The sequence below is a fragment of the Salmo trutta genome, chromosome 13 (genome assembly GCF_901001165.1).
Source record: "Salmo trutta chromosome 13, fSalTru1.1, whole genome shotgun sequence".
NCBI lineage: Eukaryota > Metazoa > Chordata > Actinopteri > Salmoniformes > Salmonidae > Salmo > Salmo trutta.
In genome coordinates, this window is record NC_042969.1 from 66768715 (window position 1) to 66782362 (window position 13648).

Sequence of the window (13648 nt, forward strand, 5' to 3'; positions counted from 1 at the left end):
TTTTTTATTTTCATTGAATGTTCTGTCAATGCTGTATGGGAGAAAAGGGGTGATAATTAGTTTTTCACCTGGGAAAAGGAGAGTAATGCCGCTCCTGGATAGTCTGATTGGGACCTAGGTTCGCAAGGATCATTTGTAGAGAAATTGTTATTTAAAGTGTTGGTTTAGATCGCTGATATGTGTCTGGAATATGTGTTATGTGTACCTGTTCCGACGCACATCTCTAACCAGTGGAGTATACCCGATATCCCCTTGGATTTTACGGGCAGTTGTTGAACGATTGAAGTCATCGGTGCGAAGGAGGATCACTTACGTCACGGTGAGCTCAATCTTTGTTCCGTGTTGTTTTTGTTGCCACGCCGATATTTCTTTACTTTTTTTAAGGCTGTGGAAGGTTGTTTTTTTGTTGGAGTTTTATGACTTTGAGTTCTGGCTCTTATCACTGTGTCTTGGATGGATCAGATTTCTTTCAGATTTGGGTGAACAGATGAACGGACAGTTATTGGGTGTTTTAGTTACGGACTCATTGTGAAAAGTTATGGACTCATTGTTTTTGTTGTCTGGGCCTGAACGTTGTACAATATAATTTAGAGTTTTGCACTATAATATTTCTGGGTGATTATATTGTTCCATTTACATACTTAAGGAGTACAAATAAATTCTAAGGCTTCAGTTTCTCTGTCACTTAGTTCTTTTCAGTTTTCTATAGTTTGATTGAGTTTTATGAAGATTTTATTTCTGTGAAACAGGCTGAAATTTACAATGGTGTGGGGAATGTTTTCCTGTCACGCGTTATGTCCCTTGATACCAATTGACAAAGTTTGAACGCCGCACCTTGTAGAAACCATTCCCCAAATAATTCAGGCTGTTCTGGGGGCAAAGGGCTTCCAACCCTGTACTAGATGAGTGTACCTAATAAACTGACCACTGAGTGTATATTTCCTCACTATCCAAATCACATAGGGATAACAGTTGTTAAAATCTGAGGAAATATGCATGCCAAGTCACATAAAGTATGAGAATGAAATAGCTTGTCAAGTCTTTCGCTTTCCATCAAGTGCAGAGGCTCTGGTGCAAACACATTATAACCCCCAAAACATCCACATCTGTTCTAGATACTTGACATAACCCATTTCATTCTGATGAAGCATTTATTTTTCCATCACTGTTGGAGGGAATCTCTGAAGGCTTGATAAAGAGTAAAATACAAGTTCTATAGCTGCCCTTCACGAGAAACAATGAGCATATTTGAGGCCCACTTTAACATTTCATAAAGGCCCACTGTACCCTCCTGGAGGTGACTTGTTCCACCTCACACTCTCTAGTACATATGTTTACCGCTGTTGAAGTGTACATGGAGGACTTAGACTGAGGCTCCCTACTGAGATCCATCCTTTCTGAGCGAGATGGATCTGTAAGACCTCAGTGTAGTGTTATCTCCCAGCTATATCAATAATACATTCACAGATAAGTGTGCTTGAGTGCATAGGATCAGGAGGGATGATACTACTGGATGAATTCTTATAAACAGGATGCTAGCTTGTACTCTATGTTACCTAAAAAAAATTGTTAATATGGTGTACTGTAGAAAGCCTCAGCTGCATCTACGGAACATGTACAGTGGTAGTAAGACTTTAAACCCTGCCCAAGTTTTCAACCTTTTATACAATCTGAGCTATGAAAGAAAACAAAATGTTTTTTTTTTTTTAAATGGTTGAGTAGGCGATTGCTTTTTTCTGGCACTTAAACCGACACCTCTGTTTCAATAACATCTTAGGGAATATTGTTGGGGGTTGAAGTGAAATGGAATTTGAAATGACTGTCAAATGCATGGAAGCTACTACCCAATTAAACTCCGAGAACTGCAGCATCTTCAAAGTTAGTTTTTCACTGTAAGATTTAAGCAGTGATTTCAATTTTACTCAGACAAATTAGACCACATGGGCACTTAGGGGACTCATTCTAGTTTCCAATGCATCTTGAACTGTATTATTCATTCTCAGTGGCAGGGGGTTAGCGCTGAGGGTGCTGGGGGTCTGTTTTTGTTTTTGTTTGTTTTGGGGAAGGTACTTGCATTATATATGAGCCACATAAACCATGTTGTGCCAATAATTACAGTAATGGTACATTTTTATGTGACGTCTATCTCATATTTATGTCACAAGTTGTGTAGCTAGCTTTGTCAAATGGGAAGCTAGAAGAGTTTAACTGAGAGAGATTCAATTGTGAGCTGGGAAAAAAAGAAACCATACTAGTTTGGATTGTGAACTTGTAGACAGGTAATACGGCTGCTAAAGAACCTTCCTGATCCTGTGCCAGTTTGGGAGCTAGTGTTTGGGAGGAAAACAAGCAGATAAAGGGGGAAATCAGATTGTCGCTAGCTCTACTTTCTACTTTTAAGATTAGCTACCTTTATTCCTGCTTTGGTGTATTGCTAATTATCGGATCAGAGTGAGCAGACTCTGATCTCCTCTGTGTTCATCCTTCTTCTTGTCTTGACAGACACAAAACCCATGTGTTTTGTGAAAATTCTATAAATATAGAAGTGGAGGACTTCAAATTACACAAACCAATAATATTCTAGAGCACCAACAGACTTTTCTTTTGCCTTTTCATGAGGATAGGAAATGATAAGCTGTTGTGTTTTCCCAGCAGCAGCACCCAGCTTGTCTTAGGTTGGTTGGTGTTGTGCATATGATTTAGTCTTGAGCAGTAGCACAGGCTGTCAGTGTGACAGGTCTGACAGAGCACAGGAGCAGCTCTAACATTGTTTACACACAGAGACTCGGAGAGCAAGGCAGGGAGATTTATCTGGCTTCATTAGCAAGGAGGGTTCGTCGATAGTCTCTGCCCTTGTTTACAGAAGTTGTCACATTCATTTGGCAATGCTGGGGCTATGATTGAGGCTCTGTGTTAGAATACAGGGTTCAGTAAAGGAGTACTATGAAGGATTACTGTGGAGGGGAACATCTTTAAATAGCATGTCCTTATGTAGAGACACTGAAAGTCATTTCTTTCCCACTCAACCAGCCTGGTCGTCTGTGAGCTGCCTGGGACTCAACATTCTGTTTCATTGATCCCTGCCAGGGGATTAACCAGGGATGGTGTCAACTGACGCTTTTTCACCCCTTCAGGATGGTATGTAACAGGATATGTTCGACACTATGTCAATGCTAATAGTTGTCTCACTAATCCAGGTAATCTCCATATATGAATTTGTGAACATGGGGCAATGTCTTTTTGCAACATAAAAAGCACAACAGCTTTTTATGAAGAAAACCCTAATTTAAATGTTGATAGGAAATCCATTCCTATGTCAGTGTGTAAAATAAATCCCATGTTATGGGGTACAGGTATACCATAGTCTGTAGAGTGTAAAACCAAAAACAAGATGGAGTTAAAAGTATAGGCTGCTATACTATAGGGACTGTATAATATTACACTTGATGAAATTATGAGAAAAGAAATGGACGCAGGTTAAATTATGTTGCATGTATTAGCCCTCCGTATCAACTAAATGTTCCTGGAAATAGAAGTGCCACGCCATATGATTATAAGGAGTCACTGAACCGCAAAATCACTTAAGTATCATAGAGCATAGCTGCGTCCTCAAGTTAAAGCTCAATGGGCCAAGCAAGGGAGTCGTAAAAGCTTATCCTACCGTACAGGAACTGCCCCAACTTTCAGTATCATATCTGCATTGAATATGAAAGTGTGATACAATTACTGTGATCAGAAAGCATGCTGATGCCACCGACCACACATCCAGACAACAATCCAGATTATAATGCCTCAGAGGACATCACAGAAGACTGTCCTTTATGACCAAAAGTTCCCTCTTTCTGGGTGATCTCCTCTAATCCTTCTTATTGACTCACGCATTCATTCATCGGGCCATGAAAATGAGAATTGTACAATAAATCAAATTTCATACCACTCTTCGTCCTGACCTATTTTGCATTTATGGTGTTTGGCACATTTCTGCTGAGTTGGTGGAATGTGATGTGAATATTAATATCAAACCAGGAGGCCCTACATTTCTTAGTGAGAGGGGACAATAAACCTACATTTTGACCAATTAAGTAGCTATATTAGTTAGGGTTCATGTGGTGGTGCAGTAGTACTTACTGGGAACAACTAAGTAGCCTACCTCGTGGTACTATTCTAGAAGCATAACATATGTATTTGGAGCATGTTTTCTCTGACATCTGTGCATGTAATCACAAGCACATGTACCTCTGGTGGTTTAACAATCCCCTGTAATGTCTTTCCGCTAATGATCCGGGAAAACCCAATTAAGGGCCCGCGATTTTGTTTGAAATGTCAAGATGCCTCAGATGCTTTTATGTCCTATTGATCTGGCAAGAGCATCTCCCTGCAAATCACAATATGCCAGGTATTACTGTGATACTGGTAGAACTAACCACAGTCTGCGTTTAACATTCAAAGACCTGCCTGTGGAAAAGATTACACACATAATCTGTAGAAAATTACAAAAGCATCTTGTGGGAATTAGGTAAATGTGAAATATAATCCGCTCAAGCAATTTGTTCTTACATGAAAATGTAGCTTGATTTTTATACGGAAGGACAGCGTGTTGCCCAGGGGATAATCATACTGTAAACTGGGGGAAAGAGTAATTTGGTAGACAGGCCAAAACAGTACTCCTCAGAGACATCAAGAGAACACTCTTAAATATTTGCAACAGAACATCTAAACTATGAGGCCATTTATTTTAACTCATATGCTCCATTGAGAATCCCCCCCCCAGCAAAAAAACTGCTTTACCCTCATATCTCCCTGAATAAACTGGTGAAAATGTCTAAATTGTACCTAGACTAGTTGATATTATGTTCATTTACTGTAACGATTCATTAGATGATTTAAACAGCTGCTTCAGATTGTTACAATGCTGGGCTGTTTGTGTTGGAAGCAAGCTATGCCCTACTGGCAGAGGTATACAAGATTTTGGCAGAACTATCGCTGATGCCTGCTTGAATCATTCTCTGGAGTCTTCCAAGGGCACCAGGGCCAGAAATGCAAAACCTACTCAAATTAAGAAGAGAAGGCATTATTCTCTGTGTGTGCCAAATCTGACACACACATATACACAAGTATAGAACAATTTGGATTTAAACTCAATATAACCATAACTAAGAATCCAAATTGTCATTGAGATGCAATTTATAAAATTCCTTTCCTCCTTTATGTAAAGCCCTCTAAAGGGCTCTTAACCCTGGCCCTGCACCAGATTCATGGCTATTCATTGGCTAGCACATTGGCCGTTAGCTTTAACTTGACCTTTAATGCCAAAGGTTGGTCAAGGCTTATACAAAAAGCTATTAACCAATCAAACTGCACCTACAAGCAATTTCAGGGGAAAACTTATCCTAGTCCCACCTCAAATAAAGATTGGGCTGACAACCACCCTCTGAGATACCTATTGGGACTCATTAGAGGGGAACTATAGTGGATTATCAGCACAACATCTACCCAAAATGGCTGCTTGGCCTCAGTAATCATTACTGGTCGGAGGTTGTTTGTCTTCCAGCTTACGCTAAGCATTCTGTATGACATCAAACACTTAGCACTTTGTAAGTCGTCAGTAAGACATGATCGTGCCTGCCATGGAATAATGTAATTAACTTCAAATGAGAGGGACCGACTTTGAAACAGATTTCAAGTATCTAAACAGATTAATTTCAGTGGCATCCTCTCAAAATCCTGACAGATTGGGAGCATTAATGTTACTAACAACCTATTTGTTAGACGCAATACAAATTTGATAGAGGTCATATTATGTTGCAGAAAATCATTGAATACTTAATTTGATTGATGTCCTGCCTGTGTTTCTGATGCTGCGATAAACTATGAGGCCATTTATTTTAACTCATATGCTCAATTGAGAGCTCCGAGACAGGATTGTGTTGCGGCACAGATCCGGGGAAGGTTAGAGTGGCATTCCGCAGTAAAAGGCACATGACAGCCTGCTTGGAGTTTGCCAAAAGGCACCTAAAGACTGACCATGAGAAACAAGATTCTCTGCTCTGATGAAACCAAGATTGAACTCTTTGGCCTGAATGCCAAACGTCACGCCTGGAGGAAACCTGGCACCATCCCTACGGTGAAGCATGGAGATGGCAGTATCATGCTGTGGGGATGTTTTTCAGCGGCAGGGACTGGGAGACTAGTCAGGATCAAGGAGAGATGAACAGAGTAAAGTACAGAGAGACCCTTGATGAAAACCTCCTCCAGAGCGAAGGTTCACCTTTCAACAGGAAACCAACCCTAAGCACACAGACAAGACAATGCAGACGTGGCTACAAGTCTCTGAATGTCCTTGAGTGGCCCAGCCAGAGCCCAGAGCCAGAACTTGAACCCGATCGAACGTCTCTGGAGAAACCTGAAAATGTCTGTGCTGCGATGCTACCCATCCAACCTGACAGAGCTTGAGAGGACCTGCAGAGAAAAATGGGAGAAACTCCCCAAATACAGGTGTGACAAGCTTGTAGCGTCATACCCAAGAAGACTTGTCTTTAATCTTTGCCAAAGGTGCTTCAACACAGTACTGATTAAAGGGTCTGAATACTTGTGTAAATGGGATATTTCAGTTTTTTATTTTTAATACATTTGCAAACATTTCTAAAAGCAGTTTTTGCTTTGTCATTATGGGGTATTGTGTGTAGATTGATGAGTGAAAAAAAATTATTTAATACATTTTAGAATAAGGCTGTAAAGTAAAAAAATATGGAAAAAGTGAAGGAGTCTGAATACTTTCCGAATGCGCTGTACGTCATACTTGAATAAAAGTAAAGATACAGTACCTTAATATGAAATGACTCAAGTGAAAGTCACCCAGTAAAATACTACTTGATTAAATTTAAATATACTTAAGTATCAAAAGTAAATGTAATTGCTTAAATATACTTAAGTATCAAAAGTAAAACTATAAATCATTTCAAATTCCTTATACTGAGCAAACCAGACAGTACAAATATTTTTTTGATTTTTTATTTACGGGTACCCAGAGGCACACTCAGACATACTTTACAAATGACACATTTGTGTTTAGTGAGTCCGCTAGATCAGAGGCAGTAGGGATGACCAAGAATGTTCTCTTGATAAGTGTGTGAATTGGGCCATTTTCCTGTCCTCCTAAACATTCAAAATGTCATGAGTACTTTTGGGTGTCAGAGAAAATGTATGGAGTAAAAAGTACATTATTTTCATTTGGAATATAGTGAAGTAAAAGTTCTTAAAGATATAAATAGTAAAGTATGGATACCCCAGAAAACTACTTAAGTAGTACTTTAAAGTATTTGTACTTTACACCACTGCATTATTTCAAAGTTCTGTACAGTAAAGTATTAAAGGTGTTATTGTTACAGTGTGGTTAAGCTTGACTTTACCTTTGCTACAACTATCTGTCACTCTATACCATAATACCACTCCCACTGTTCCCTGATCAAATGGCTCATTGTGTCCAGTGCTGAGTCATCCTGACTTTGAGAGTGTCCTTTCAGGAGCTTGTTACAGCTGGAGCTGCTGCTTTATTGCTTGTCTTCATTTCAGGCAGTTAGGGACAGGTGAGGAGGGAAACACCTGCTAAAATATGACATTCTCACCAAGACCTTTTACCCCACCGAGGCAATTGAAGAATAATTAAATTCCGTGATGAATACACAGAATGTGCCTCACTTGGCTATTTAGAAATTGATTTCCCATATCATGAAAGACTATATGAGGCCAGGGTCCTATTTTACCTCATGGCAAGCTAAGGGGTTGTTCTGTCGATACCTGAATGGTGTAGTTTAGAGAGATGGAGAGTATAGGCTCCCTACAGTGTGTAGGCTATGTACAGTATGAATTTGGTAAAAATATCTATAATTGATTTGGGCTTGAAGGCAGTTTTTTTTGTCCTTAAATGAGATCGGCAGGATCTGACAGACTATCACCTGAGGCCTTTTCGTTTTACCTTCTTTAGGAAGAGACAATATCCCAGTGGATTAAAATCCACTGTCCTCCCTACAGTTTGTCTGTTTTCTCTCTGCCAGAAACGGAAGCAGGAGCTACTGTGAGGCAGAATAACTAAGACAGACCTTTATTGTATATGTAGATTTCCCAATTGTAGGTATAGATGCCTTTCAGCAGGGTTTGTTTGGATAAAGCATACCCATTTTTATGCAAATAAATGAATCATCAACATACAGCATATTTTACATTATTTACAGTAAGTCTAAAGCCTTTTTAAAGTTTTAAAAGTTGTCTTAAAGATTTCCTGATCAGGATAATAGATCTCAAATCACATCAAATGTTATTTGTCACATGTGCCGAACACAACAGGTGTAGACTTTACCGTGTAATGGTTACTTACGAGCCCTTAACCAATAATGCAGTTCAAGATACAGAGTTAAGAAAACATTTACTAAATAAATAAAGTAAAAAATAAAAAGTAATACAATAAAATAACAAATAACGAGATGTGTTACCTGAGACCGAGTGTGGTCAGTGAAGTGATGCTTCCTCATCTTTTCATATTCTGATCTGAACTGTCTGTCCCTGTTTCCACGACACTCCTATACATGGTTCAGAGTGGTTGATGGACAGAACGGAACAGTGTGAGAGAAGTCCGCAGCACTCTTAGTAGGAGGGTTGGCAGATGAGCAGAAAAAAGGGAACATCTAACATCTGACTGTCTCAGTCCAAAGGAAAAGAAGCACAGTGATGGATAATTACTTGACAGAATCTGTCCATTGGCCAAACGTAGCCCACCATTGAAGGATTATTTATCTTTCTACTTCATAGGAGGGAAATGCGGGTGGAAAGAAGGTGAACATCTGAAGGATGAAAAAAGAATTGCTTTGATATAGTGAAGGAGACGAGGAGAGGGTGAATTGGAGATAAAGTCACACAGGAGGGCTTGTCTTTACCTGACCCTACAGGACTTATCAGTGTGAGCCAGGTGATGGGGTGGCTGAGAGACAGCGATAAAACAGGGAAATCTGTTGTTGAGCCGATTGTGGAAAATCCAAGGACATGTTAGAAAACAAAATGTCAACTTCATGCACCAGTCAAGTACTGTACTTGTCACACCCCTGTACTGTTACACAGGATAAGTAAGCTGTAGATTAGAAGACAGACTTGAAACAATGGCTGTCAGACGCAGATAATAGAGTAAATAATATGCATGAGGGTATGATTATGAATTATCACCCTCCAATTGTTTACTGTACTAATTGCTTGCTCAATAATGACAGATAAGGTCATTTGTGGGCCCCCACAGTCAGTCTTCCATTGTTTCCTTGTAACCTTCTCTCCTATGTGATGCAAAGTCTCTAAGTGGAATTGGATTACAGAAGGTGGGACTGAACTTAACACTAACAAAAAGCTTCCATCATAAATACTTCATTGGATGAAATTAAAGCTTGAGAGGACAACCCTCGAACCACATTCTAAATACAAATAGATGTCAAACCTGAGTGGAGAATTCTGTTTTCATGCATGAGGAGCTCTGTGCAGACGAATGAGAGCAATATGGTAATCTATGTAGCATTGCATGCAACCTCCTCTGCTGCCGGACTTGGGACATGTTATGTACAGTAGGTGGTTTAAATTTTAGAGACAAGTGAGAAAACCGAAGACTTATGACCTTGGCAATACCTCTGAAGTTTTTTTTATTTGTTTCTAGCAATAAAATGGTATCCTAAGCTAGTCTTTAGCACAGGTGTACGTTTTCATGGAGTCTAGTGATTTATCATAAGGGGAAATTTGCTACAGTTTATGGGTATAAAGCCAATACAGTTAATCACCTCTGTTCTCTTTTAAAACTTCATCAGGAAAGAAGAAGAATCCGGTGTGTTTTGTAGCACAGGGATAGATAGATTCCAAAGCTTTTGTCAAAATATGATAAATGTTTCATAATGCTCCTCTTTACACTTGGTTCTTCGTCAGCTACAATAATGCAATGAAATATTCATGATGGGATACACAGCCATAGTCATTGTGTCTCCAACTCACTTTTCTCCCATATATTTCCTGCTGTTTGTGTTTCTTTCTTCCGTTGTCTTACAATCAGATCAGTGCTCATATCTCACCAAAGCTGCCAAGTTTAAAAGGAGTAGATATCAGCCAATTAAATTATGAATGTCTCACTGCTTATCTTTGGGAGTTCTGTCTTCTTTTCTAACAATATTGAGTGGCCAGATGACCAACCTCAAACAATGTGTTCAATCAGTCAGGGAAAGTTCCCATGGCTCTGAGCATCAACTTAGTTTAGCCTAATTTACAATGTAACACTGCTTTAACCAGAGATGGTATCTTGTGTTCCCAGGTCTCTAGGTGTTTCTCTCTAATGCCAGTGGGTGTTGTTCTACTCTCAGAGCTGTGACTGACTGACTGCAAGAGAGACGGGATGCCTATACCCATGTGATATCTGCCATGGAGACCAGAGCTTGATATCTGGTGAGTAGCCCAGGCTGTTTGCAACCCTCCCCACGCCTTCTTTTCTGAGCCACTGCGAATTGACTTGAACAGTTGCAGTCTGTTGTTCCCTTACCCGGGGCAACTTTTCACAGTGCGGAAGCGAGCTCTCTCGTTCGGGAGGGAGGGAGTGCATCATCACAGGCCTTCAGAGGCAGCCTTATGGAGATCACTGGTAGTTGGGAAACAGCTGTTCCAGCTACAACAAAAAAACACACACAAAAACAACAAACTGTTCCATCAAGGCCACTGGTGCATGACCAATTATTAAAATGGCCTGTTCTGCTACTTTGACAAAGCCCAAAACAGACCAGGGCTCTCTTTTTGCTAATAAACCCTAAATATAGGAGAGATGTAAAGGCAATTATCACTGTCTAAATAATATGTAATAGGAGCCTATTAATTAAAGCCGTAGTACACCAGGGGATCCAGTTGAATCATCTCTGCTGTGTCTTCAGAGTGCAACCAGCCAGAGATCAGAGTGTGCTTCAAAGAGCTGTGCAATACGCACCTGCTTCCTCCATAACATCTGTCTTCTGACTGGAGTCGGGACCAGACATGTAGCCTGAAAATGTCACTGCACAGTAACTATTGCTTAAAGTAAATGATGATTCAATAGGTGTATGTGATGCCAGTAGTGTTGTCTGAGCTGAGGGCGTTGGTTGGGGAAGGGAAGGGAGAGCTAGCTGGTGGCCATTCCCACAGGGGGCTGGTGGGGATGGTGGATTATGCTGTCTACTCTGTGACCCCCTGTGGTCAGAACTCCTGTGGTTTCTGTGGTCAGAGGGGACACACAATGCTTCTAACAAAGAAATATGATGTCTCCCACTTGTCCTCCCCTGCTCAAAGGGAATGAGAGGGCAATGCTAATTAGCCAGCTTGTGAGCTGAGCTGAGCTTAGCTAGTGCACACACCCCGCCCTGTACACACACACACACCCTGCCACACACACCCGCCCCTTCTGCTAACAAGCAACGTCTGCAATAGCCATGCTTTATGGATGCCTCTGCATATTTCCTTGCACCATAGGACTTTCTGATGGGTTTGTGTCAAAAGAAATGCTTGCATTTTTAACTAGGCATTGTCAAGGAATGTATATTTTACTGAAATATCCTTTCATGTCAAATAAAAGTAATTTATTAATGTCTGTATGAAGCCATTCTGGTCCATTCATATTTGTTTAACATCTTTGGTGCAGCTGTTCTTGTTTCTGCAGTTTAATAGTTGTCAGGGATGATGCAGGTGATAATAACATGCATAACAGGTAGAGAACTAGTCCCAGTTCACCTCTACTCACATTAATCTAAGCCTAGTCAGTGCTCTGTAAGCAGGTAGTAAATATGAGTGTTTAATCAAGAATCCACGCAAAGTAGGACTATGGCAAAGGTTAAGTTGAGGTATCATCCCTCAAACACTCCCAATGCAAATGAAGCAGAATGGATAAGACTAAAGCGACATTGCAATACCCGGCTCTCTCCTCCTCTCATCTCCTCTCCTCCTCTCCTCTCCTCTCCTCCTCTCCTCTCCTCCTTTTCCTCCTCCTTTTCCTCCTCCCATCTCATGTTGTGTGGTCAGATCTCTCCCCTTCACAGTAATCTGAGCCTTTCCCTCTCTAGTTCCTGGAATACCAAGTATGAGAGGCTGAGCAAGGCTGAGCAAGACTGAGAGTGAGAGGCTGTGTGAGGATGTGCAAAGCTGAGCGAGGCTGTGCGAGACTGAGTAATAAGCTGTAAAGGGGAGGCTCAAGGTGTACTCAGGGGGGTTCAGGTCTACCATGATGACAAGACACTCTTTTTATCTTAAATTGCACCATTTTCACTTTACAGTGCCCTATATGCTGCCATTTGGGGCACATCCACTCTCTGCTGGGTTCAATCCCTGTTATCTGTCCACTAATCATCCACCAAATTAAAACCATATGCCAGCCGTATCACACTGAATCTGAGGAATAGCAAATGAAATGGAGTCATTTCAGGAACATTCCTAGTGGTGAAGTGATTGGTTAGAATATGCCTCTATCTTAGGCGAGCTTTCAGGTAACATCAAATCACATGAAAAGCATAACACCAAACCAGACGCAATGGCTGTGTGACAGTGACACGGGGAGCTCAGTGGATTATATGTTTGACCTCTTGCTGTTTCCTCTTACTCAGTCACAACTGCTTAATATCTGGTCATGGTGAACACATGCAGAACGTAACGGACTCACTGAAGCTGCCTTATCTGATCAACCACCGACTCATTTAGATGTTCGTGGGCTTTTTCAGATGCATTGGTGACTATTTGTTGTTTATTGTGGTTGTTGTCTTTCTACTCCTCTGAGATATCCGTGATTCATTCTTCCCCTCAGACACCAACAGGAACAGAGACGGTTCTCCAAACACTTCTGAAGTCCCTGATCAAAGATATGGAGACATGTAATAGCCAGTTATGATAGATATCTCTGTAACCTCATTCAACCCCACTAATATAACTCCCGAACTCTGTAGGACAGATTTTTAATATTTCCTTTCAAAGTTTCATAATACTACATGTATGAATATGTATGTAAATGGTTGTGAATAATGTTTTTAGATCTAATGGATTTCGTTTCAGTAGTATAAAAGAGTCAGCTGGCTAATATAACCAGAATGTTGACCTATCAAGGAACTGTGGTGAAACATTGCCTTATGGCATTGATGTACTGTAGATGAAAAAGAGGTGGTTTTCCCAACACAAGATTTGTTATGTGTTCCTCAGTCAAGTTGATGGCACTTGTGGTATGCCGGCTTTGCATAAGAATGTATTTCACTATCCTCACGCTCATTGCTGAAAAGCTGCTATTACTTCTAAATGTTGTTGAATGGCCTGTTCAGTGTATTGGTGCTATGATCAATGAGATGGCCAATATCTCATCCAGGCAGTATTGGTGTCCAACTGTGTGATGAAGTAAACAAGACCATGAAAGAAGGAGCCCAGCCTACTGCTTTCCTTTCATTAAGTACATAGTGGGAGTGCACCATGGGACTTGCAGGCAGATGAGCAACTGGTAGTGAGCCTCCTCTCTTTCCACTGTCTACTCAAGCATACGGGAGACACAGTGTCCTCAAAGAGGCCTGGCAGCACTCCTCCCGGCCTTCATCTGCCTTCATGCCTGGCCATGGAGCAGAGCTCGCACCACTTGCAATTA

The 13648-nt window shown here is 40.7% G+C and overlaps 1 protein-coding gene across 4 annotated transcripts in view; it reads left to right on the plus strand.

The window, feature by feature from the left end:
• The window catches only part of LOC115206368 (leucine-rich repeat and fibronectin type III domain-containing protein 1-like), a 130798-nt gene that overhangs the window by 89293 nt on the left and 27857 nt on the right, over positions 1–13648 (plus strand). For 2 of the 4 annotated variants that reach the window (XM_029773221.1, XM_029773223.1), the window contains exons 3-4: positions 3031–3138; positions 10331–10461. The gene's annotated coding sequence lies outside the window, so the exon portion shown is untranslated. The remainder of the gene's footprint in view (positions 1–3030; positions 3139–10330; positions 10462–13648) is intronic. The other 2 variants (XM_029773222.1, XM_029773224.1) reach the window with 1 other exon arrangement.